Below are 27,902 nucleotides of genomic sequence, written 5' to 3'. Positions count from 1 at the left end.
ACAGACCTTTGATCTCCGGAAAAACGAAGCTTCTATTTTTCAATTCGGTTTTGGTGCGCCTGTCTGTAGCTGAATCTCCTTCGTGCAGTTCCAGGAGGAAACCTGGAAGAATCACTGTAACGGTTTTCCGAGAAATTGTCCAGTTCGCTTTCAACTGGCCCTGAAAGTCTTCTCCGTCTATCTACGCAGCGTGTCCTTTCTCGATGGTTGATATCCCGCGACCCTGGAAAGAACCTTGGCACTTCGTACTGCTGTCCATTTGACATTGGTGGATGCTTCCGCTCATCGTCCTCGCTACTAGTCTCTTGTTCGGTGTCGCGGTGTAGGTCCAACGGTTGAGGTTGATCCCAGCCTCGGTTTGTCAGATGTGAATGTCCTGGTGCGACTTTACTTGGACTGTGCGCATAGTTGAGCTGAGTTGGTGGAACTGAAAGCGGATAACGTCTGTCCAACAGGAGATGCTGCTGTCCGTTGACCGGAGCTAATTTAGACGGTTCCGTATTCGGTTGACATAAAGTCCCAGTAGTATCGTACCGGTACCCACCTGGCTGCGCTGAATTGGCTTCTAACAGTTTAGCGGTTAACTCTGCCAAAATTCACTTCATCTCTAGCCATTCTGTACGGCTGATCGTAACTTCTGAAGGGTTATCGAACTTCTCCATTGGTTCTTTAGGTTTTGTCCCTGTATGCTTCTCGTTGTCCGCCGTTGGCGAAGCTTTGTTCTTCTCGCTTCCCTGATCAGACGTTTCAGACCTTGATCTGTGATCGCCTACAGCACTTTCTGTACCCGAGAGTATAGTGTTAATTTGACCTACAATAGGGTTTTGGGGTGGCCCCCCGATCAGAAAGGCATAACAAAATTATAACCGATTAAGTTATTTATTTCAAAGATTTTTCATAACAGAATGAGTTATAAAAATCGCCGGTTAGGTGTTAAAATAACAAAAATTATAACTAAAATTGCTCTTGTCATAACATAATTATAACTGATCTTGATACAATTATAACAAGCTTATAACAAAATGAGATATAAAAAATCAATCAAATTATATCACATGTTGTTATAAACCAGATATTAATATATTGGGTAAAAATTAAGTAGTGTAAAAATTAACTCATTTTTGGGTAATCAATTTTTAGAGTGAAATTTAATTTTTAGTAAAAAGTTACTGGCATCAAAAAACTTCTCCACATAGTATACATAAAACCCAGGGATTCGAACCTACGACGGCTAGAACCTAGAACAGGAGCTCGTCGTTTTTACCAGTGAGGCCATCGCAACACTTGAAGTGAGGGGCGATATAAGCTGAAATGGTTCTTCATATTGGTAGCTCCTCTATAAATAGACTCGCTGATCCAACATACCGGAGAGGGAAAGTATGACGTCACCATACCCAGTTATGACGTCACCATGCACGTTACTACAGCCCATTTAGTCCCTCAGCTTCGATGTCGTGTGCGCTCGTTGTGCACTAGAGCCAGCGTTCACTACTTCGGAGCTGGAGCCCACATCGCTGTACCTACGCAAATGGACGTCACACGAAACTGTTCTTAATACAGTTGATAGCAATTATATCTTCGTATTATTAACTGAGTTGAACAGATAGCTAATGACTTTCAAATAGTGAAAAATGTGGAACAAAGCACTAGTTACGCCAGTGATTATTCAAATGTTTAAAGCGTTTTTTGGCATGTTTTATTTCATTATTATTAATTAATGATATTCCTTCTGCAAAGTTGTTCAGTAGTATTATGGCGCTTGAGTGGTGAATGTTTCGGTAGGAATATCCACCGCAGATTCTTGCAGAAATATTCCCTTAGAGGAATTTATGAATGAATTTTTAAAGGAATGGAAAAAAGCATTTCCATAATGAGTCATTGGTGTAATTGTCGATAAAATTTGTAAAAAAACCTTTTGATAAATACTTCAAGTAATTTGTTTTCGAACACAGAGCGTTCAGGAAATCCAAAGGGATATCAAAACACTTCGTTTCGCTGTTGAACTGCATATTTTATTACCTTTAACAAAACAACTGCACTTCATTTGCTAGTACATAACCATTTCGGTCGGAAGATATGCATACACCGATTATTTATGCGGAAAAAAGCTGTAGTTAATTGTAGTGATATTCACAACAGAGACTGAGTGAGCAAATACTAAGAAATTTCGAATAAATTGAAATTGGATTGAAAAGTTTAACTTTGAAACTAGAACTTAATTATTTACTGAGATCCTTTAGAATTTCTGATGGATTTTCCCTGATGAAGAAACCTTTAAGAAATTTGTGATGCGTAGGCTGAAGTAGTTTGCTAAGAATGTCTTAAAGAATCTCCCTTTTGGATTCTCTGAAGAAATTCTCAAGGGAGGAAATGTATGTTGGATTTTAAACTTAAGTTAAACCTTGCGGGGAATCCCTATCACGAATGATCTGTATACTGTACAAATGAAATCATATTAGTAGTTAAAGTTGAGAGCTCCAACAGATCAAAGGCTACGTGATCTGGTCGGTGAAATATAATTGGTGAATTGAAATGTGTTTTCGTGTTTTATGATCAGAGATGAAGGTTCATAGGAGTGGTTTCCTTGAGATCCCAACATGTATATGAAATAATCTTCCAACAAATCCTTGGGGCAAAGTTCTTTGAAGAATTCAAAGAGGAGGTCATGGAAAAAGTCATGGAGTAATTGGTGAAGAATTCCTTAGAGGATTACCCGGAAGAATACGTGGAGGAATTTCTCATCGATTTTTTGCAGAAATTCCTGGAGGAATCCTTTGAAAATTGTTGGAAAAAAATCTCTAGAGGAACTCCTTGGAGGAATTACCGTAGAAATCTTTAGAGTAATTTTTTGTAGGAATCATCGAAAGCCTTTCTTAAGAAATACTTGGAGAAGTTGCTGAAGAATTCTACAACCACAATCTCTAGAGGAACTCTAGGGGAAATCTCTTTAAGAACTTTTGGAGAAATATTTGAATATTTGACTGGAGGATCGTCAGTAAGAATTCACGTAGGAATCGTTGAGAAAACTCTCGGAGAGATCTCTGGAAGAACTTCTAGTGAGCTCCCTAGAAAAACTACAAGAGAAATACTTTTAATATCTTTAGAAATATTTCCAGAAAGTACTCCGTAGCCATCCATAATAAACATTCAACCTGTAAGACATGTACAAAATCCCCTGAACAAATGTAAACGCCACGGTTCAATTACATATAACATTTTCCACTTGAGAGCCAAGGGCTTCTCGACAACTTTGCTGATGAGTGATGATTCGAGCTTCCCAGGACAGTAGAATAATGAGATTTAACATATCAAATAGCTCGTAGTAGTGAAATTGTGCATAAAATTTTACACCATTCGAGAATTTCAAGAATTATGAACATCTTTGCTGAACATACGAACTGTGCAGTAGGTTGTCCCAAAAATTGCACATGGTCAAAAAGCTTGGGAGCTCACCCTGCAAATGATAGCTAAGGGTGTTGGAAACAAACTTTTGTATGACGGCAACTTTCAGAAATGACGTTTAGAGGTCGCCCCGGCGATATTTTTGAAAAATTGCCATTTTTCATAATAAATTTCATACAAATATTTTTTACCGTACAAAAATTGGCAATACCCACTATTTGTATATTTTTTGCAGCTTGATATGGATCCAAACCACTTCGGAAAAATAATTAACGACATGTTTTGCAGGTAACTTTTTGATACTGAATTTTTGAATTTACTAAAATTTGTTATTTTTTGATATACTGTGCCTTTTACCCATCATAAAACGTATCTGAACCTTACGCTAATTTAAAACAATTTCCATGAGGAAAAACTTTGCCGAAGACAGCATGGCGTTTTTTCTATTCGTTTTAGAGTTATGCACAATTTACTATTTGGTGAAATCTGAATTTTAAGGTATTTTTCTAAAAATTTCACATAAGAACTTCCCAAAAACACATACAAAGAAAAAAATCACGTATGCTCAACAAGTTTTTGTCCTGATTGTGTTATGGAATTATGGTGACATCATTATCTCATTTTTATTTTTTGTTATTCAATCCCTTCACATAGAAATTAACTAGCAAAGATTCCTTAAAAAGCTAGCTCTCTTGACAAGCTTCGTACAGCCTACTGATTTTTCGAAGATATTCTCCACAAAATGTTGAGCCATATTTTCGCGTTTATCTTACTTTCCTGTCGATATTCTCAATTATTTTTCTACTTGAAGACGTATGAGTCCTGGACCAGTGAAACAGCCCAGGAAACAATGGCAAAGTGCATAAAGGCGAATACGTTGATCCATGTTAAATTCAAATCGCGATTACGAACATCTTACGTAAGAATACCAATTTTTAGATACTAAGTTCCAATTCTATACATTCTGAAAAGCAGGGCATGTCTTTTTTACACCTACTGATTTGAACTATCTTATCAACACCGAAAATAAGATACACCGAGGCAAATTGAATCGGGTGGGATGAGATGATCCAGTGAGTTAACGTAATGTTATCCAAGGTTAGAACAATTTGATTACCATAACACATACACGGCATACAATAAAACAAGGTAGGCTATTATTGGTAAACAACAGTTTTTGGACATAAACAAGTGACGTCATTTTTATCGTCCTATATGTTGATCAAAATGATAGGGACTACTAGAACGTTTTATTCATGTCTTTGAACGATTAGAACAATGTCATTGAACAATAAAATCAGCATGTTTTGCGGAATGTATCACCTTCTAAATGGTATAGAAAATGTGCCGTGCGTTTTATTGTGTATTATGCTCGTATAAACAATTGTCAGCACATAACCGTTAAAAATGCCATGGCCTACTGAGGCATCTCGAAATGGTACCTAATGATAAAGTTTCTCGCTTGTAGGTACCTTTCTGTATCAAAGAAAATGGATTTGTCAACGGAAACAAAAATTCAATGAATGATGCCACCATAATTCCTAAACACAATCATGACAAAAACTTGTTGAGCATACATGATTTCTAGCGTAACATGTGAAAAGGGCCTAAAGCCTTTTTGTAAACAAACATGATTCGGTCGCTGTAGGACTCATCTTGATCCACCCACGGACAACAACACACTTAACAGATAGCCCGAAGATTACTTTTTCTGATAAGCGTGCTGATGTGCGTGGTGGATCCAGATGAGTCCTACAGCGACCGAAGCATGTTTGTTTACAAAAAGCCTTTAGGCCCTTTTCACATGTTATGCTAGATTTTTTACTTTGTATGTGTTTTTGGGCAGTTCTTCTGTGATTTTTTTAAATACCTTAAAATCCAAATTTCACCAAATAGTAAATCGTGAATAACTCTAAAACGGATAGAAAAAACGCAATGCTGTCTTCGGCAAAGTTTTTCCTCATAAAATTTCCGATCTTTTTATGGAAATTGTTTTAAATTAGCATTAAGTTCAGATACTTTTTATGACGGGTAAAATGCAAAGTATATCAAAAAATGACAAATTTTAGTATGCTCAAAAATTCAGTATCAAAAAGTTACCTGCAAAACATGTTGTTAATTATTTTTTCCAAGTAGTTTGGGTCCATATCAAGCTGTGAAAAATATAAAAATAGTGGGCATTGCCAATTTTTGTACGGTAAAAAATATTTGTATGAAATTCATTAAGAAAAATGGCCATTTTTCAAAAATCTCGCCGGGGCGACCTCTAAACGTCATTTCTGAAAGTTGCCTTCATACAAAAGTTTGTTTCTAACACCCTTAGCTATCATTTGCAGGGTGAGCCCCCAAGCTTTTTGACCATGTGCAATTTTGGGACAACCTACTGTGCAGGTGATCTGAAGCATGATAAGAACCATATAAAATTACCCAATTGTACAAATTTGATGAAGACATGAGCTTTTTTGGTAGTTCATATAATAAAGGATATCAACAATTGTGTATTTTCTATACACAATGGTGCCATACAGCGGTTAATTTACGCACTAAGCACTACCAAAAAAATATTGATTAGTTACACATTGCATTTTAAAAATTATTACTGAGTTTGTTATAATGTTGGTGTAATGATGATCAAATCACATATTTATTTATTGTAACTGACTTTGTTAGAACCTTGAAATAATACGAACTAGTTTTCGTACCGGTTCCAACAAATATATCTAAATATAACAAACCTTGATATAGATATCAACCGTTGATATAATTATGTTATGTTTTTGTTATGCCTTTCTGATCGGCCCAAACTGATAATGTTTCATTATCGCTTCAATCCTTTGGCACAGTTCTCTTCGCATTCTCTTTTCTTCCTTCCCAAAAGCCTTACTCCATTTTGCCCGATACCAGTAATGCAAAACCCTGGATTCGTATTTCAGTTCCACTTTTTTCTCAAGCGCTTTTTCGAGTGTACCGATCCTGCCTTGAATATGTTCAATTTCTGCCGTTATTGAGAGAGGCGATTGGTAAGATCTTCCCTCTTTCAAATCCTCTTTAAATAAACTTCTCAAATGCCTTTGCTTTTCAGCCAGATCGAGTGCAAAAACATCTTGTTCTTGATTGCGAATAAGGAGCTCATAATCGATCTCCTCTTGATTGAGATCTTCAGCTCGTGGGAGTATGCGAATCATTTTGAGTATGTGGTTGTTCTATTTTTTAAATGTAATTCGTAATTATATAAAGAAATTATTCAAAAATGCATGAAAACAGTCCAATACATTTACCCGAAGAAAAAAAAAACTTTACAAATAAATAATAAATAATAATAAATACTAACGGGACACTATTTTATATAAATTATATTCACAAATACGGAAAATTTAAACAACGAGTAGCTATAGGACCAAATAAATAATTATTAAATACAAAAATGAAAAAAAAAACGTGCAATTTACTATAGATTTGAGAAACACCTACAAATTACAACTAAACGTTCCGACTGAAAATTCGTTTTATACAAGAAAATATGAAAATAATATATACACGATCAAAAGCCTTGTTTTGTTGGGCGCCAAATGTAACACGCCAGCCTGCTAGTTTGTCGGGTTTAAAGTAAGGTGGCTTATGCGCCACTCCTTTCGGAGACCACCTACCAGTTTATGGATTGCCCGGCCGCACAGTGGGACGAAATCAAAAAAAGTGGGACATGGGTATTTACTCAGAAACTATTGGAATTAGCGTTATGTGGTCTTCTACAATGTTTCTCCATTTTACAAGTACTTTATTTTGATGTAATAAAATTTCATTTAAGGGTGGTATACACTTAGATAAAAAAATTAACTTTTTTATTTTGCGTCAAAATTGAAAAATGTCTAAGAAAACATTGTAGATAATGTATTTAGAAGAAACTTTGTCGAAGACCAAAAAATTCTATCTTGCAGTTTAACAAAGTTATAGGGCAAAAATGGTGTATATGTCCCTTAAAATCGATTTTTCGAAATATCTTTTTAGAATGAATTTTCCCAGTTTTCCAATGTTCAGGAAAGTTGTAGATACTGTAAAAATACACATTTTTTCTGAAGACAGCAAATGGCTATCTTTTCGTTTAAAAGACTTAGGAATGTTTTTCTTACTTTTTTATACCAACTTTAGGGGGATAGATCATACAGAATAGCGGCTATTAGCAGCTAATTTCCACGTTATGTTTTGCATGAACTTACACCCTTTCGATACATATGCAAAACACAACGGGATCGAGTGGGATTCACTACACTTTTTCAATTTATGTATCGTAAGATTTTAACACAAATACCCCACTTAACAAACAGTATGTTTAAAAGATTTTTTCAATTTTTTTTTTTATTTTGCCTTTGATCTGCAAAGTTGAAGATGCTCAAAAATACACGGTTTTACCAAATAGACCAGATTGCAGAGCTCGATTATGTAAAAAACATCAAATCCTGAGAACTAATAAAGACAAATTAAAAAAAAAACAGTTATTTGGAGATAATATTTTTGCTACTACCCCGGTTGGCACAAGAAGGTGTAGATCACAGAGAGCACGATGGGCGGGCCAGGTGGAGCGTGACCTGGCGAGCATTGGGCGCGACCGAGGATGAGAGCGGCAGCCACAAACCGAGTATTGTGGCGTACTATTGTTGATTATGTCTTGTCTTAAATGTGATGTTGAACAAATAAATGTATGTATGTATGTATCACTTTTCTCCTTCAAATCAACCTTAAACTAAACAGTAAACAGCTCTGACCTTTGAATATTAAATATTAGATTGGTTTGAAATCACTTTCAAAAATTACACTCTGACACACTCTGACTGACCTCGATATATCTAAAACCAGAACACGTACAAAAATACCGCCTCCAGAAAAGTTGTTGCTTATTTGGGCTTAATAACTTTGCTGAAGACAGCATCTTTGTAAATCCTCAGGATTTGGAGATATTGAGGTCAGTCAATGTGATGCAATATTGCTGCAATATTTTTTGTAGGTCTATACTTATGCCGGGTAGTGTATTTCTATGCATCTACAACTTTACCAATCAAATACAAAATAAAAAAAAATGTTTTGAAATCATCTTTCAAACATACTGTTTGTTAAGTGGGGTATTTGTGTTAAAATCTTAAGATACATATATTGAAAAAGTGTAGTGAATCCCGCTCGATCCCGTTGTGTTTTGCATATGTATCGAAAGGGTGTAAGTTCATGCAAAACATAACGTAGAAATTAGCTGCTAATAGCCGCTATTCTGTGTGATCTATCCCCCTAAAGTTGGTATAAAAAAGTAAGAAAAACATTCCTAAGTCTTTTAAACGAAAAGATAGCCATTTGCTGTCTTCAGAAAAAATGTGTATTTTTACAGTATCTACAACTTTCCTGAACATTGGAAAACTGGGCAAATTCATTCTAAAAAGATATTTTGAAAAATCGATTTTAAGGGACATATACACCATTTTTGCCCTATAACTTTGTTAAACTGCGAGATAGAATTTTTTGGTCTTCGACAAAGTTTCTTCTAAATACATTATCTACAATGTTTTCTTAAACATTTTTCAATTTTGACGTAAAATAAAAAAGTTAATTTTTTTATCTAAGTGTATACCACCCTTAAGTGAAATTTTATTACATCAAAATAAAGTACTTGTAAAATGGAGAAACATTGTAGAAGATCACATAACGCTAAATCCAATGGTTTCTGAGTAAATACCCATGTCCCACTTTTTTTGATTTCGTCCCACTGTGGGCCGTTGAGACCCCCAGGGAATGGGTCTAATTACTCCCGACCAAAGATACAAACGAGTCGGCTGACGTCAGACTTCCGGAGACAATTCAAGGAAAAAGGAAAAGGATTCTATTTCTTGAGACGAGGAAACGAGACGATAGTAAGTTCGCTAAGTTTTCATCACTGGCTGACTTAACCAACCCTCGAACCATCCAGTGGAAAATTAGGGAGTAGTCTCGGTTGTTTCGGGGAACCGCCCCAGTAAAATAAAATAATAAACAAGAAATTAATTACGAACGGAAAAACTAGGAGTGTGTAATGTCTGAGACATAACCGCAATATTGACGTAGGACTAATTTTTATCGCATAATAAAGAATTTGGGGCTCACAGATGAAGTAAACGTGTACCTATTCAGCAAAAATAACGGCCAGAGTAAAATCGCTATATGCTAAAGACTCGAAATCTGGCGATTGTTGCTGGTGATGATGATTCCCGTATCATGACGATGATGCTGCCGAGCAATGCGCATTTGACAGGTATCCTACTCGATTGGAATGACATTGACAGTAAATTTGGAATTCCAAATACTAAATATACAGCGGTGTATATTTAGTATAAAAATTAAACTTTATCGATAAACTAAACTATAAAAAATTAGAATTAGTTGATTTTTTAGAAATAATTGCATAATGCTCCAAATAACTCTTTCGGATGCTTTGGGGCCCTTAAAAGGACCATTTTGGTATAATTAATTGCCACCCATGCCGCCACCACCGATTGATCCGAAAAGAATCGAGGCTTCATTGGACAGAGGGCGGTGCCACCCGCTTGCTCATCCGTTGAAGCGGATCTTTTTTGGGATCTTGCTGCTGCTGCCACCGACAATCCATGAAAGAATCGGGGCCCCGGCAAACGAAAAGTGACGGCAATCGAATTTTCGTTTGCCGAGGCGGATTTTTCTTTGGATGTTGCTTCCGCTGTTGCCTCCACCGCCGATGGATCCGAAAAGAATCGAGGCTTCATTGGACAGAGGGCGGTGCCACCCGCTTGCTCATCCGTTGAAGCGGATCTTTTTTGGGATCTTGCTGCCGCTCGGCGCTGTCCGTCCGCTGCTGTGTGTGCCGATGAAATGATCGAACTGAGTGTGTGTGCACCTCTTATATAAGTTTCGTCGTGTCGCCTCACACAACTATGCTTGATTGGGATTGGTTGGGTAAGACTGACCTCGAGCTTTTACTAATTTTCAGCTCCAGCCTCAGTCAAGGCACATCATTCAATTGAGCCCCAGCTAGAAAGCATAAATTTGTGGTTTTGTAGGTTTAAAGCTTTTACCATAGTTGATGACGTCAAACCCGACATCAACCTATCATTCACCTATTTTGATTTTGGCCACCAAACCCAACATAGACCCAATAGTTGATCGATGTTGGTCCAACAGTGGCCCAACATTCGATAAAAATTGACCCGACTTTAACCCGACATTCGACAATTTTTCAGTCTGGCGGAATCCAGAAAGAAATCAGAGGGAACAGCTTTTATACCCCTAGATTAGCAGATGCAGCTCCTCCCATTCGGCTGGCTTTCCAGAATATTTCATTTGCATGCCCCCCCCCCGCATGCCTCAGACGCTTCAAATGATTAATCAACACAGAAATCGTCGGTTTCCTGCAATAGGGGCACAACTCAAAAAATGTGAATTTTCAGAATGAGCGTTTGAAAATTAGCAATCTTGAAGCACCTCCTACAAGTTCACTAATTTCTCTCATTATTCGACAAAAGTAAACGAATTTCGATTGTTGTATCATGAAAAGGGACTGAAGGACTATCTGTTTCATGAATTTTGGATTACTATTTTTCAACGACTATTAAAATAGTTGACTAATTTTGAGTTGTGCCTTTATTGCGGAAAATTGGTGAAAATGCCAAAATCTCGCGTGTCTCAACGAATTTCGGAACTGGTCTTTGTGAGATGATAGTTTACATAGTTTTTCATCATTTGCCATCAAAATCTCAAAAATGACAAATTTTGAGTTGTGCCCCTATTGCAGGAAACCGACGAAATGAGAATTTTTTTTCACTAAGCGTTAAAGTAAACAAAATATTGGAAGATTTAGATCATTTTAATTCGAAAATTGTTAGAGTTAAACAATGTTTTACAGAAAATAGTTCTGATAGGGTAATGCGTTGCTGAATTCTGGGTGGAACCATTAGTGGCCGGAATTCAATCATTCATTTTCCGGGTGAACCACACTTTTCACGATTGATGGAGTAAAATTATCTGATTTACAACTTTTGAAGAATCATTTTTTGGTGATCCTGATAAGGACCGTTGGATAAAGTAACGATTTCAGGAAGAAAATGGCATGAAACCGCCTTGCACGCAATGCGTGTTGGTTTTCTCCGTGCTATTCCTGCAGGATGCCACCGAAAATTGGTAGGCCGCTTTCTGCCGTGGATAAGATTCATGACGCTATCAGCACGATAGCCGAGAGTCGCCGCTGGGTACTGCTCAGGTGTGGAGGTGACATCCACCCTGCTTGACTAATCCAACGAAAATGACGAAAGAAATCAGAGGGAGCAGCTTTTATGCCCCTAGATTAGCAGATGAAGCTCCTCCCATTCGGCTGGCTTTTCAGTATATTTCATTTGCACGACCCGCCCCGCATGCACCAGACGCTTGAAACAGTTAATCAACCGAGAAATGAGAAAATTTCCATTTAACGAATAAAGTAACCAAAATATTGGAATGTTAAGATCATTTTAATTCGAACAACGTTATAATTTATCGATGTTTCACGAAAAATGGTTCGGATAGGGTTGATAAATTCCGGATGGAAGCATTAGTGGCCGGCATCATCATTCTTGCGGGGCCACCAAGCATTCAATCTTTCACTTTTCGGTTGCACCACACTTTTACCGATCGATGATGGAATGAAATAATTATCTGATTTACAACTCTTGATGAATAATTTTCTATGGTCCTGAAAATAACCGTTTGAATATTGGACGATTTTAGACAAAAAATGACATGAATTTATCATGCCACGTAATGCGTGTTGGATTCCTCCGTGCTGAATGCTGCACGCCGTCGAAAATTGGCCCGCCGCTTGTTGCCCTGGATGTTCCTGATGCTATCATCAATGCGCCGCCGCCAATCAATCGGTGAAGGGCTGAGCCCCGAGGACAGCGACGCAACTCGCAAATTCGTCTGTCGCGGATCTTTCTGTGGATTTTGCTGCCTCTGCCACCACCGGCGAGCAATCGATGAAGCGTATTCTTTCCTTCGTCTGCCGCTTTAGACGGATAGAAGGCGAATGTGCAACAGCACCCTTGCCGACAACCACCGACGCCGAGCCAACACGGCCGTCAAAGAATAATGAGCGAAAACGCAAACGAAGAAAGTGGGTCGCTCTCGTTCGATGCGTTCATTTCGGGACGACAAAGACAAATGAGGGAAGATGCGAAGAAGCAGTAGCTTTTATATTCGACGGGATCATCCAAAATGTGCTCGATCGTGATTGGCTGGAATAAACATGGGTTCACTTTTCCCAATTTTTCAATAGTTTGTTATTGAGAAACAGCAAATATTATTATTGGACATAATTGGTGTAAAGATTTGCAATCGATTGGTGCCAAAATTTTGAAAATTCAACTAGAAATGGCTGAGCTATTAACACTCAAAATCTCCACTTTAAACGTAATGCGGCCGATTTCTGAAAATTTAGAATGACACCCGGTATAGAAAAGAGAGACGTAGTCCTACGTCAAAACATGCTTAACCTTCATGTCACTTTATTGTCGACTCTTCGCTATGGTTTTATCCAAGGGCTACGTTTAAAATTATTCCCACCTCAAAACATCAGTACGGCATGGACACAAAACATTCATTTGTACATTAATTCTCTCTCCATTTCTCTCACTCTTCGCTAGCCTAGGCCTACTCTTTGCTTTCCCTTCTGTCTACTTTCTTCCTAACCTGTCGTCGTGTCGAGTACTCTTACGTGCAAGTGTTCATCCGGGCCGGTGTGCGTGTGTGTGCGTGCTCAAGAGGTGGCTACCGACGCTAAAGCGGGTACTACGGTGGGCCACGTGATTCGAAAAATTACGCTATCTACTTCATATAGCTTCGATAGCGGGAAAATGAGCCATGCGTATGGACTTATTCTACATCATGCATGATTTACTCACGGTTCGACTTTCGTTGCGTACGCTTGGAGGTCTGCTTCCGATGATCTACCCACGGCGGTCACTCATCGAGCATGAACTCACCGCTGGGGATCGCGCGTCGAGGGGTGTCGAGATGGACGCTGCTGCACTAAACCTCCGGTCTGTGTGTTGGCCGACGGGGGCGGCCGTCGCGGCGCCGCCGATGAACCTTTCGACGGTTGGCGCTGATGAACGGGGTGCCTGCTACCTAAGCCTAGGGCGCGATTTGACGGACGCAGGCCCTCTTCCGGTTTCCGCACCTCCGGGAAAAACCTCGTAGCTGACGGTGGGGTCAGAAGCGATCTTGACTGGGGGTGTGATGTGTTCGGTTTCGCAGGTTGCCACAGACCTATTTTGGAACACGTGGTGTCGTTCAACGACTAAATTAGCACACACACAATTTGCACACAAAAAGCACACATTTTACCTTCGATTCCAAGGAAACACACATGAAATTGGCACACAGTAATTAACTTGCAACGATTTGCACTTTAGCTCAATCTACTACACTAAACAGGGAAAGACTTAATTAAGTTTCATGAAGACAAAGCATGTTACAAATATCACCTTTAACAACACATCTCGGCGCGAAACTTAAACTTGATCACTCCTGCCTCTTCCACTAGCCAGAACGAAGTGATCGGTCCAAGTTCTTGATGCCTCAGATAAGTCGCGAAATGCATTTATCTTCCATCGAATCTGAAATATTTGCCGAGAGAAATATCGCAGATATCGTATCCACGCTCGCGAAATATTCAAGGTCAGGGAAAGGAGGGTGGTCTGCATCCAAAGTCATACGACTCGTCTATATCTCCGACCCAAGAGAGAGTCGACCCATTCGGCTAAGTTCAATGTTCTTTGAATGCAGTTATAGGGGGGTCAATGCACAGCACCGAGTGCGCAATTTTGCGAAAAATGTTAGCACTATGCCTTTTGGCCTGCAGGTCACATGTGCGTGTTGGCTATAGTGGAACACATTTAACTGTCCGTCTTAAGAGGTGCTACTCGTGAGTTCTACTGAAAGTTCATGCAGAAAGGCGATTCCAATCTTTTAGACTGGTTCAATATTTTTATTAATAATTAAGGAAATTATTTCATAGAAGATTACGAAAAACACTAAATGAACAAACTACATATGTATACCCGTTAAAACTGATGGGTAAATTATTGGTTAAATTGGGAAAAAATCCACAGCTCAGGTGAGATTTGTACTCACGACCCTTATTCGCTAGACAAGTGCTTTACCAACTAAGCTACCGAGCCAATTAATGACCCGGCAACTTACTTGTCATAAGGTTCAATTCCAATCTCATCGATCTATATCATCTTCCGATAAACCGCAAATATAACCATCTCTGTTGTACATATGTACGAAGAGCGAAAGCGATTTTTTTATTGTTTGAAACTGTTTGCCTATCATACAGGCACCGCTTCACCAACCACTTGTAGAGGAAGAACAATTGCTACCTGGAAGGCGATCAAACGCGTCGTTCGCATTCTGTTTGATACGACGGATAATTGCGTAGAGGTAAATGCTCGAAAACGACTCACTCAAAGTGCAAATTTTCGGTAATACCAACCCTGATAAAAAATATCATAAAAATACAATAAATTTTATTGTTACAACACCATTTTTTCGAAAAATATTCACCATTAAACATATTGTAATTTGCACAGCACACTCACCCTATTACTCCTATTGTTCTATACCTTCCGGCGAATGGTAAATGGCAGTTTTACAATAAAAAATGGTGGTCGTTATGTATCTTAACCATAAAATTTTGGGAAAATTTTCATACATTTTTTCGCGAAAAACAGTAGAATGTATTGTGTTTTTATGAGACATTTTTAGGACATTTTACAAAAGAAAACAATATATTCTAATGTTTTTTCATTGTTCTTACAATACAAATACAATAAATTGAATGACATTAAATCAATCGTTGTTACAATATAAATACAATAATATTTGTTGTTATTTGTAAGCAGTTTTCGCTTATGAAAACCCATCCACTTATCCGCGAGCGGTAATGGCGGCGGCGGGCACAAATAACCGATTCGATTTTTGACGTTCCTTGGGGATCGCAATCGGTTGGCGGCACCAAACGGTGGGTGAAGGGGTGAAGAGGAGAATGAAACTGTTTTGACTTTCCCCCTAGAAACGTCAAAATCCGAACCGGTTGGAATGCCCGCCGCCACCATTACCGCTCGCGAATAAGTGGATAGAATTTATATTTCCCGCATTAACGAGCACTAAAGGCCGCCAGAATGATATGTACGTTTTATGTTAAGAATCAAACACTCTGATGTATGGTATGTATTGCTTGGCAGCTGTTGATAAAATCTATCATCGATCTTTTCAAATAACTGCCAAATATCACAAGTCAGACCTCAGGTCATATGGTCCATACCATAAATCGTACACAATATGCACATAAGGCCATATGTAAATGCGGGAGAAAAATGTTACCAAGAAATATGAATTCTATGGTTTTTCAAAGGCGAAATCTGTTAACATAACAACAAATATTATTGCATGTTTATTTTAACATCGGTTCAATCGAACCCATTAAACTATGTAGTTGTTTTTGTATTGTTATCAATGGTAGTTTCTATTTACTAGATCCATTTAATTTGAGCATGAGCATGAGCATGAGCATAGATGACCGTACAATTCGTAGTTGCTACTCCGTGATTGACCAGAACAATCGAAATTGCACAAGGAACCAACAAACGGAGCTTGGGAGTAGCTACCGCTCTCAATGTGCACATTTCGATTTTTTTTTTTTTTTTTTTTTTATATTTGTGAATTTTAACTTAATGCTAATTCTTCACACTGCACATTTCGAGAATTCCAAACATTATAAGTCAATAATGGTGCCGGCCACGTCCTTACGGTCATCGAGGAAGGAAAGGAATGTTAGTGTGACGTACGTTGCAACTAGAGACCGATATAACCTCATCTTCCCCACGACTGTCACGGAAAGGAGTTTTTGTTAGTGGGGAAGGGAAGAGTCACATGATTTGGATTCTCTTTGGTAAGTGATGTGATTCATGCAACCTTTACTTGAGTCAAAACATTTATTCGTTTTGACTAAAATATTACAAATGTCGACACCGAAGATGACGAACCATTCAAATTTTTGCGTGAATGTAAAAAATGAAAGAAAAATATTTATTATCAACTGAATGTGCATTGGGAACTAGCGCCGACACATGACGTGACGAACTTTTCAATATTTGTTAGATGAATACACAAAAACCAGAGCAGAATTTTATTCATCCTTTAGCATTAGTTATTATGATAAAATGGAACGAGCTCACCAAAAAACATCCTTTGAAGTCCAGTGCGTATGTGTTGCAGCATCTTCCACTAACTGGCCTCTTCTCCGAAATCACGACGACGACGACGCGGTCAGCCCGAATGAAAAAAATCGGCCTTTTCACTTTGCCTCTAAAATCACACTAAACTGCCCCGTACGAAGATGAGCACAGTCAAATCGGCGCGACAACAACGCGGTCGGCCCAAATGAAAAAAGCGGCCTTTTCACTTTGCCTCCAAAATCACACTCTATTTACTAGATTCATTTAATTTATTTGAAAACAACAGAAAAATCATTGTTCATCTTTTTCTTGTCGTAACGTCCTCACTTGGATAAACCTGTTTTTCAGCAAGTGTTCTATAAGTACTTCCTCAGGTTTTAATAGACAGCTTCCCTTGCCAATATCTACTGTACTCAAACTTAAAACTAAACCTAAAAAATATGTCAAGTGATTTTGTATTTGATTATATAGAGTAGAATAACATGATCCAAGCAACAATAATATGTATTGTTATTAATTTGTGACGAATTGTTTTTAAGTGTAATTGAGAAATAAACTCTTTTTTAATAAAAACTCCATGAGAACTTTGCAGGCTTTTTTCCAAATGTATACTCATTTTTTTTACTAATAGTAACTTTAAATTATTAAAGAACGATTGAAAAACAATCGAATCTATTAGTCACTTATAAAGCTAATGTTCACTTATTGTACGAACTATATCGGATTGATTTCTATTGTAAAAAATAACCATATATCTACTGTGTGTTTTATTGTGAACCATAAAAGCAGTCATATATTAATAATATTTACCATGTAATGAATGGTCATTTTTTATCCGGGAATCCGTGTGATCAATTATGTTTCAAATAAAATCCACAGCTCAGGTGAGATTTGAACACACGACCCTTATTCGCTAGACAAGTGCTTTACCAATTAAGCTATCGAGCCAATTAATGACCCGGCAACTTAGTTGTCTTCTTCTTCTTTATGGCTCTACGTCCCAACTAGGACTTGGCCTGCCTCGCTTCAACTTAGTGTTCTTTGAGCACTTCCACAGTAATAATTGAAGGGCTTTCTTTGCCATTCATTGCATGAAATTGTATATTGTGAGGCAAGTACAGTAGACGTTCGATAAGTGCAACATGTTTACGTTTCACTTACCGAATGAAATTCGATAACTGCAACAACTGACAGACGTCACATAACTGTCAGTTGCTGCAGAATGCAACCAATGTGCATACGAAAAACATCGCATTGCAACAAAAGTGCATGCAAAAACATCGCAGCACTGTTGACAATTCATTTTGACGGATAGCGGTGCGATAACTGCAAAATTGTTGCACTTAGCGGACTTGCAGTTAAAAAGCATTGCAGTTAAAGCGTTTGCACCGAGCGAACGTCTACTGTACAATGATACACTATGCCCAGGGAGTCGAGAAAAGTTTCCCGACCGGGACGGGAATCGAACCCATCGTCTCCGGATTGGCGATCCATAGCCTTAACCACTAGACTAACTTGAGACCCCAACTTAGTTGTCATAAGGTTCAATTCCAATCTAATCGATCTATATCATCTTTCCCTAAACCGCAAATATAACCATCTCTGTTGTCGTATGTACGAAGAGTGAAAGCGATTTGTTTATTGTTTGAAACTGTTTGCCTATTATACAGACACCGCTTCCCCAACCGCGGTGCCTGTATGATAGGCAAACAGTTTCAAACAACTATTCGTATTCGTATTGCCAGCGAGCTACGCCTATATTTTGCGGGCCGAAGCATACCACCGCTTGCAGGGCGAAGAAGAGCCGTTCTCTAAATTCTACCAGGATATATCCACGCTCTTCCAATACGTGGATCCTCCGGTGACCGATCAAGAGAAGCTGTTCATCATCAAGAAGAACATGAACTCAACGTACGCTCCGATTGCTGCATCACACCATTCCATACGTCTGCTGGTGAAGGCGTGCAAGGAACTAGACGAACTCCGGAAACTACAGCATCATCAGCGACGGATCTCGCTACCGTATGGGGCACTGATTGAACCAGCGTTGGCTACACCGAATTCTTCGCTACGCTCAGCGAAGCCACAACAGCCGCTCCAAAGATTTGGAAAGGTTCACGCTTTGGAAACGAAAAGCTTTCACAGCTACGGAGAGAGCAGCTCGCAAACAGCCTACGGTGCAGAAGCAGAACAGGTGTCGCAGGATGAAGAAAAGATGGATCAGCACATGGAAGCCCTGTTACAGCAGGTGAATGCGTTGAAGCGGAAATTCGACCGTCGAGAAGCAGTAGGAAGACAGTCGCCCAGCCAACAGTTTCCACAAATGTCAGCGAGCAATCCAAACAACCATCGCCAAGTGCCTGAAGCAAACAACGCTCGCGATCCACCAGCGGCGATGATTTGCTGGAACTGTGACGAAGGCAGACACATTCTCGTTGCGAAGTTGCACGACCTGTCTTCAACGCTCGGGAAACGCGCAAGCGGGGAGCCAGTAACAGAAGGTAGGACATCCTCGCCTCAACTCGACGATCCCTCTACAATTCCTGACCTAGTTCAGATCAACTCACTGATCATCAACCCCGTCAACGACAATCGTCCGCACGCAGTGGTAGACATACTCGGGAAACAAGTTACCGAATTACTCGACAGCGGTGTCAACTGTTCGATTCTAGGAGGCGACAACGTAAAGATGGCGCATGAGCTAGGCCTGCAGCAAATAGCGCTGGTAGGAGGCATCAAGACGGCAGACGGAACGGAGCATCGCATACAATCGTACACCCGATTGCCGAAAGCCTTGGGGCTGTCCATATAGCAGGTGGACAACTTGGAGGGGGGAGGGGGTTCGAGAAAAGTCCACGCTTGTCCACAAAGAGGGGGGCGGGGGTTCGTCAAATGTCCACGTGGACAACAATGACATAAGAATTAAGAAACAAAGATTTACAAATTATGTCACATTATTGATGAGATTCTCTTCAATAACAGTTCTATACATTTTATTTTATTATACATTGTTTTTTAATTGGACGTAACCTCTTCACGAAAAAAAAATCATGGTATTGACTCATTGACTAATTTGTTTTAATTTGTCACAACTTCTAATTACTTTTTTTCATCGATGAATAATCTAGAGATTTAAAATGGAGTGTAGACCATTCAAATGTTGGTGTTTCAGTCAAAAAGTTTTCATTGGAGTTCTGTATGGATTTCTCGAAGTTTCATATCTACTTGGAAGTTTCAAAATACATGTGAAGATTTGCAGGCTTATCTCAAACACTTATTTGGAGCTTCCTTTAAAATTTTAGATGTTTCTGCAGGATATTGAAGTGTAAGTCTCAGCAATATGATTTAGTTTCGACTACACTCTATGCATTTTTTAAAAGTTGCTGTAATTCTTGTTTTTTGTAAGATTCTGAGAAATATCTCCAAAAAAAATATAAGAAAAACATTACTTTATCTTAATAAAACAAAACATTCTAAAAAACACCATCTTCAACCATAGATTGCACAGACTGAGCAATCACCAACATTTGGCGATGGACATCAAACGAAACACCCAATGATCCAGTGGGGAATTTTCCGTTTGAGGACAATTTTTCACCGACTGGAGCGCGAATCAAACCCACACTCTCACAAACATTGAGCTCAATTAAAAACAATGTTGAAAACTTATACCTAGCTAACTATTGTGTGCCTCTTTGAGAAAGACTTTAAAATGAAGTCACTCAAAAAGTTTTCTTCCTGTATTGTTTTTTATTTAAAAATAATGAAAAATAACTTTTGTGTATTTTATATTAAGCTTTACAATATTTCTTATTTATAAAGTTTTTAATTATATTTAAGGCAATGTTTACGAAGAAAAAAGAAACATTATTGTAATAATTTATAAAAAAAACTTTTTCAAATAACTTTTTCCGTTTATTTTGAAATGTTTTAAAAAACTTTTTTTTTCGCATGTCCACGTGGTCATTAGGGGAGGGGGGTAAGGGTCAATGAAAAGTCCACGCTTGTCCACGGGGAAGGGGGAGGGGGTAAAAAACCGTGAATTTTCTGTCCACGTGGTATATGGACGGCCCCCTACAACAACAAAAATGAAGTCGTGTCGATGTTGCTTCTTCCCACTTTGCCGACCTGTGTGATCTTCGGGATGAACTTCTGGAACGCCTTCTGCATAAAGCATGTGTGCTGCACGATTAACATGGAGGCTGAAAAGGAGGTCGCGCCGCAACAAGAATCCATGAAACCGTTGTCAGAAGAAGAGAAGCAGATACTGGACGAAGCCATAAGCCACTTCCCGAAGGCCGAACCCGGAAGAATCGGAAGAACAGACCGTTACGTACATCGAATCGACGTTGGAGAAGCGAAGCCACGAAAACAGCGCTATTATCCCATGTCCAAGTACGTTCTCAACGAGGTGAATAAGGAGATCGACCGGATGCTGGAGCTCGACGTGATAGAAGAGGCACTATTCTCGCCGTGGAACAACCCGCTAGTTACCGTGAAGAAGAAGACCGGTCAGTACCGTGTCTGTCTATATGCCCGTCACCTTAACTCGGTGGTGGTTAACGAGGGGTATCCCATCCCACAGATATCGGCAATCATGAACAACCTCAGCGCATACACCTACATCTCGGCGTTCGACCAAAAAGATGCCTTCTGGCAAATGCCATTGGAAGAGAAATCCCGGCCAGTGACAGCTTTCACAGTCCCGCAAAGAGGTCACTTCCAGTTCAAGGTCGTCTCCTTCGGACTGTGCACAGCGAGTCAGGCTCTGGCACGGCTGATGACGCACATCTTCGCCGACCTGAAACCTCACGTGTTCCACTACCTGGACGATATAATCATCTGCTCAAGCACCTTCGACGAGCACATCAAGCTGATGAAAGAATTGGCAAAGCGGCTAAGGGATGCTGGACTGATCATCTTCGCCGAAAAGTCGAAGTTCTGTCTGGAGGAGATGAAGTACCTGGAATATGTGCTGAATCAAAGCGGATGGAACGTAGATCAGGAGAAGATTGAGTGCATCGTGCGTTTCTCAGCTTCGCAATGCAGGAAGGAGGTACAGCGGTTCTTAGGGATGTGTAACTGGTACCGCAGGTTCATTGCGAACTTCTCTAGAATTGCAGTACCGCTGACGGAGCTGACGAAGATGAAAACCAAGTTCCGGTGGACGAAAGATGCAGAAGACGCGTTCCTTGACCTCAAATCAGCCTTGGTAGCAGCACCAGTCCTAGCGATGCCAGACCACACGAAGCCGTTTGCGATTGTATGCGATGCGAGCAATGTAGCAATTGGTGCGGTACTGACGCAGGAGACAGACGGGGAAGAACATCCTATTGCCTACTTCTCTCAGAAACTGTCCTCGTCAGAGTGAAAGTATTCTGTGACGGAACGTGAATGCTTGGCCGTCATCCGGGCGATAGAAAAGTTCAGAGGGTACGTAGAAGGCATGAAGTTCACGGTACACTGCTATCACTCTGCCTTAAGCTATCTGAGATCAATGAAGAACCCTGCAGCAACCATGAGTCGCTGGATACTCAGATTGAACGCCTTCGACTTCGACATCAAATACCGGAAGGGAGAAATCAACACGGTACCGGATGCTCTGTCCAGAATTATCAGCACGATGGTCTCCGCTGCAGATGCTTTCGTCGATCAGTGATACCAGAAGTTAACGAAACGAGTGCAGCAAGACGGGGCTAAGTTTCCGGACTTCTGTCTGGTGAACCAAGAGCTTTACAAGAACAGTAGCTGTAGGAATGAAAAAGGTGCGCTGACACATCGGTGGAGGAAGGTTGTCCCGCTCAATCAGCGAGCTGAAGTAATTGCGAAGTTCCACGACTCAACATCAGGAGCGCATCTCGAATTCCAGAAGACTTGGCAGAAGCTGCAGAACCACTTTTACTGGCCGAAGATGATGGAGGACGTCGCACGGTACGTGAGGGGATGCGAGACATGCAAAGCCAGCAAAGCGCCGAACACAACCATGATGCCGAACATGGGTGGTCCCAATCCTACTCGTGTACCTTGGGATTTGGTGTCGGTCGACTTCGAAGGTCTATTCACTCGCTCTCGTGTCGGAAACACGGTGATGCTCGTCGTAGTTGACTGGCTGACGAAGTACGTCGTCGTTCATCCGATGAGATCTGCGGACTCCGTCAAAATGGTGGAACTCCTAGTACAGCACGAATTCCTACGATACTCTCGACCACGAATCATTCTTTTGGGCAACGGTAAGCAGTTTCTGTCGGCTACCTTCAAAGCGTTGATCGCCAAGCACTACATCATTCACATGAAGACTGCGTTCTACTGTCCGATGGTGAACAATGCCGAGAGAGTGAACAGAGTCCTCATCACCTGCATACGAGCCCTACTGGATGAAGATCATTGAGGCTGGGACGAAAACCTGCAAGCGATCGTAGCAGCCATCAACGGAGCGAAGCATGAAGCGACTGGTGTCAGCCCGCACTATGCGAACTTTGGTAGGGACATTGGCGTAACTAGCTTTTTCTTTTTTCACACTCACTCTCGTAAACAAACATGAGAGAGAGAAGGATGAAAGAGGGGGCACAGGCCCCCTCTTGCATCCCGCTCTTACTCGTGTTTGTTTAGGAGAGTGAGTAAGAGAAAAGAAAAAGCTAGCTACGCCAATGGGTAGGGAGCTGATACTGCACACTGATCTGTATACTCAGCAGGAGTTGTACACGCCCAACGATCCAAAAGTGGCGCAGGACGTACGGATATTGGCGATTCGTCGCATCCACCAGTTCATCATCCAGCGCATAAAGAACAATTACGAAAAGACTAAGCAGCGGTATAACCTTCGGACACGCGACATCGTTTTCAAGGTTGGCGATCTCGTCTGGCGTAGAACCTTCTCGCAGTCTTCCAAGGTGGATCACATCAACCACAAACTCGACTCCAAATTCGCTCCGGCGACGGAGCGTAAGCAGCAACAGTTGTCAACTACGAATTATCTTCGGAGAATCATCAAAATACGCGAAGCGGTCAAGATTCCATGGTGCAGAGCGAGAAATCAGACAACGCCCAAGGGTAGCAGAAGGAACACAGTGAAGAAGAAACACAACGTGCTCCGGAAACACGGAGGACCCTGACGGTGCTGCGCCGCACAAGAATCATCTCTGCAGTGGAACCTCGTTCGTCGTCAGTGGCACTCATCAAACGAAGAAGGTTAGGCGAGCACGGATCAGATCCCAGTCGAGCGCCCAAACCAGGTCGAGCGTCTACAGTCAGGTGTGATGAGCAACAACTTTTCATAAACTACCTTTCCACCTTGACCATTATACAGCTATGTACGAACTTTGCAAGAACCGGGGGGGGGGGGGGGGGGGCGGTAAAACCTCCTTTCTGGGCTCGTAGTGATTCAGGACGACCAAATCCGACCTTTTCTCAATTTTGACTGACAATATCCACTGTAAGCGTTCATATATTAGCCAACACTAGCCGTAATTTTCGTTGCATGTTTGATCTTTAGATTTATTGTAGCTCTTAAAACTAGAATAGATCATACTGAGTGTTTTGCCACAGGAACGGCATAGCGCAGAAGATAGGACAAGAACTAGCGCAGAGACATTTGCTCATTTGTGAGCGTTCAGATCACCTTTGACAGGACTCGCTACCGTTATGTTTGTTTTGATTATGTTTTGAGCTTTTGGATCTGGCGAACAACAAGGTACGCGTTTGTTAGTTTTGCTGTAGTTATCAATATATTGAGGTCTACTCAAAAGATAACCTTCGGATCTGCTCCAGTCTCTCTGCGACTTCTTGCTGTCAAAAGTGAGTCTGAGTGTTTTTTTGTGAGCTGCCTGTCAGCGCACACAAAAAACTCTGCGCCTGTGCTAAGGTTGTGTTACGTTAGATAAAGTATTAGTCTATTTTGAGCTTTTTTGTTTTGTGTGCAAACCCCAAATTCTTAACGTCGAGCACAAACTCACTGGGAACACTCGCTTGAAATCAAAGAACGGGTAGCAAATTTCCCTGTCAGCGGCAACTGAACGAGAACCAGCTGTATCCACCTCTCCTCGCATCACAGGATTGTATTCACAAACTGGCAAGTGAACGAGTTGCCAAGCTCCTTGCCGGAGCCGTCACGAGTGTTGTGCAGGAAAGAATAAGTGCGGTGTATAAAAAACGAGCATTAAACCACATCCGTAACGTCGATATCATCTGTGCCGGGATTCAGTCAACAAATTCCTACTCGTAAAAACGCTAGAAAAGTAGGCGGGCGCAATTCGTTCAGGGACAACGCGGTGGAGATTGGATTCCACACGGCGGCGAAAGAAATTCCACGACGGTGACGCTCGTTTCGCTGCATCGAAGATCCGAATTGGGGCAACGAAGGAGGCGAGCAGAAACGAAACGCCTATCGCTAAGTGTGGACCATTCCTTGCTCTAAGCTTGAGCCAACGCATTGGGCCTCAGTGCGCGGAAAGTGATTGGCGAGCAGTCTCGCGTCTAGTGAATTTCAAAGACTACATTATCACCCCATCGCGTGGTCACACAGAACCTACTCCAATCAGGCGATCAGAGGAGCTCAACAGCACGGTCTCCAATAGTGCGGCAAGAAGCACGCGGACGAGTATGACCGGGAGTAATTCTGTTGGTGAGTTCTTATCGTCACTGCGCCAGAAAAGAGAATTAACAGTTGCTTTTCTCGTAGATCGTCCATGTATCCATCAGAATGACCTCTGCGATCGATAATCCGATTGTCTGCGGGAGCGGCGTGGAGCCAAAAAGAAGTAGGTGCCCCATCCACCGGGGCCCATGCCCCCGTGACCGGGAGGATAGACTCGCTCTGATTCAGGGAAGGACGACGAGATACCATCGAAAAATCACGACTCGAGGATTACAGCACCGAGTGCAGAGTAGAAGACGACATTTCCCAATGATCGGGAACGCGAATCCGGTTTCCCAAATCAGTGCAGAAGTTCGGAAGCGGTCTGGTGATCCGGCAGATCCGTGGTGATGAAGAGGCGGCAGGCGGATCAAGGTAAAGAAGATGGGTGCACCCGAGAAGAAAACCGTGAGTACCGAAGAGAAATGAAACAGACGAGGAAGAAAGAAGCTAGAAGCTAGGGATTAGGAAGAAGGAAGCTAATACTAGAAGGCATGTCAAATAAACGGTTTGCACACTAAATCTCTAATTTGTGGCGTCTGTATGTTGCTAGCCGGTCCGATCCTTGCCCTTTCCCACTCAGCAAGATCGGATCACAACAAGCTGTTTGACAGCTCCGCCCAGTACAAACTGCGACGAGGGGTTATGCGACAAATCGCTCCCAAACAAACTTCAAATTGATTTTTGAGTAGGTTCCCGTGCACTAAAATTCATGAAAATTTGGATTTCGGCTCAGTTTGACATGCAGATTCAGAATATCGAATTATCTCAACACCGTTTGAGAAGCCAATTGCTGACTCACTTCTACACATCACAAAGAATGCAGCTTTCCCTTCTCAATTTCTGGTAAGCATTGTTACAGATCCACTAGACGTCCTTTGACCATTCATATACCACGTTGATTGCAAAGTTAGTATTTTCTCTGGAAGTTTCATATTTAGCGGTTCCACGTATACACTGGGAAATCTCTTGGTGTGCTTATAGAGCAAGCTACTGAGAGGGTTCCCAGCGATTTTGCCGAAACATGGGGAAGATATTATATTATACATCCAAGACATCGAAATGCTATTTAATCCAACTATTGAATGCTGCGATTGACTACAATAGCGGGCATTTGAACTGATTTTCGTTATTTGTAGTAAATGGTAACCGTTTATTTGCCATAAATACTGTAAAAACCTATGGATTTGGATTATAAATTCAATTCACGATAACTTTTGATTTCGTAGATAAACTTTTCTCAAATTTCCAGTAAGCATACTCGATAAAACATTTCCAAAATTTCAGAGATGATACCTGGATACTAGGGCCCATATAGCCGAGGCGGTAAACGCACGGGTATTCAGCATGACCATGCTGAGGGTGACGGGTTCGATTCCCGGTCGGTCAGGATCTTTTCGTAAAGGAAATTTCCTTGACTTCCTTGGGCATATAGTATCTTCGTGCCTGCCACACGATATACGCATGCAAAATGGCAGAGGAAGCTCTCAGTTAATAACTGTGGAAGTGCTCATAGAACACTAAGCTGGGAAGCAGGCTTTGTCCCAGTGAGGACGATACGCCAAGAAGAGAGAGAGAGAGATCTGGATACTATATCTTTCGAATGGTATTATGAATTCGAATGGAAATCGAAATTTTTTTTTTAAGAAAAATATTTTTTGATAATTTTGGGATGTTTACAACATTCATCGGAAGTGACGTATATCATAGCAAATCATTGAACGCACACAGCGCACTACACCCGGTACTGAAAAAAAGCGTCGCTAGTCGAAAAGTGTCGCTAGTCAAAATGTCGCTATTTGGTTTGGTGCTGGCGCCATAATAGGTACCGCTTAGATGGGTATTTTATTTTGTTAATAACGGTTCTAGACACACTGTAGCCTGTGGTTACAATTTTGTGTACTTTTGTTGTTTCGAGCATTTTACCCACATACACCGCTGTGTTTTGTGTCATTGAATTTGATTATTTTTATTTATTTTTATTTGCATAGTTAGAAATTAGGGAAATAAATTCGTGTATATTGTACCGGTGAGGCATTCGACCCCCAAGCTCCCCCACTCCAAGGCACACATCAGTAGCAACAAGCAGCAGAAACAATCGAGTGCAGCGTGTGGTGTTTTTTGTTTTGATCGAGAGAAAGTTACGAACCGCGAAGCGCGACGGACACAATTTAGATTCCCGCATCAATGGGTCCGGGAAAAGTGCAATTAAATTCCCGTGTCGTTTTATTTTCTGCTGGAAAATGGTTGTTCCCAGCCATGTCGGGAGTGCGCTTTAAGAGTCCCCACGGGGAAAGTGCCGGCCCGCGATTCGGGAACATTTTAGTGCAGTGAAAAAGTGCTTGTCCAGGGTGAGGATGAGGACTACCGGCATAGCGGTTCGTAAAGAGTCCAAAATCCCACCGTCTTCGCTACACGGGCTCAGCCAGTAGAGCTTTGTCTCGCCCGTGTAGCTAACCGCCAAGGAAGACGAAGCAAGGAAGCACAAAGGGGCGTGCTATCCTTGGGTAAGAAACTGCGGTTTCTGCCATAACTGTCTACGGCGAGTAGGCAGTTCGGTGTTTGTGCACCAAAGTCGCTAGGGGGATCCGACAAAGGAGCCCGCT

The sequence above is a fragment of the Aedes albopictus genome, chromosome 2 (assembly GCF_035046485.1).
Source record: "Aedes albopictus strain Foshan chromosome 2, AalbF5, whole genome shotgun sequence".
Taxonomy (NCBI): Eukaryota; Metazoa; Arthropoda; class Insecta; order Diptera; family Culicidae; genus Aedes; species Aedes albopictus.
Note: the sequence above shows the minus strand (reverse complement) of the source record.